Genomic DNA, 598 nt, shown 5'->3' on the forward strand with positions numbered 1-598 from the left:
AGCCGTTTTTGTAGGCATTAAACTGCCAGAATTTTAAAAGACGATATCTCCGTTTGCATTGAACTTTCAGCTTAGTAACTTTGCAGATATTGTTTATGCTCAAACAGCAACATTACACACTAACTAACGTTAAAAAAGTGAAATCGCAATGAACCACCCCTTTAAAATTACTGCAGGTTCAGCAACATATGAGACTTTTTCGAAAATGATAAGAATGAGTTGGAAATGACAAATCAGTAATGTTTGGCCATGTATACCAATTTATTGCTCTTGGAGTTTCTTGTATAATTATAATAACTGTTGAGTTTAAATATATTAATGCATAAAAAATTTTTTTTAAAAACTAATATTCGGAGAAAGAAAAAAAATTATTTAAAAAAAAAAGTAAAAAATAAATATTAACGTAAAAAATACATGTAAAATGTTTTTCAAATTAAAAAGCAGTTATAAAAATTATTTGTAATAATAATATATTATTAATAATAATAATAATTATAAAAAATTGATAATCACTTGCTAAACTAATGCATGTAAAAATATAAACATTACATTATTATTAAAAATACATATTTAAAAAATATTTTTGAGCACTGTTATG

At 23.2% G+C, this 598-nt stretch overlaps 1 protein-coding gene across 2 annotated transcripts in view; it reads right to left on the bottom strand.

Annotated features, from left to right (window-relative positions):
• LOC107656072 (guanine nucleotide exchange factor DBS-like) overlaps positions 1 to 598 on the bottom strand; it is a 79612-nt gene that overhangs the window by 8880 nt on the left and 70134 nt on the right. The gene's annotated exons all lie outside the window — the stretch shown is intronic.

This window comes from Sinocyclocheilus anshuiensis, unplaced genomic scaffold (assembly GCF_001515605.1).
Source record: "Sinocyclocheilus anshuiensis isolate Anshui unplaced genomic scaffold, SAMN03320099.WGS_v1.1 scaffold51, whole genome shotgun sequence".
In the NCBI taxonomy this organism is placed as follows: Eukaryota; Metazoa; Chordata; class Actinopteri; order Cypriniformes; family Cyprinidae; genus Sinocyclocheilus; species Sinocyclocheilus anshuiensis.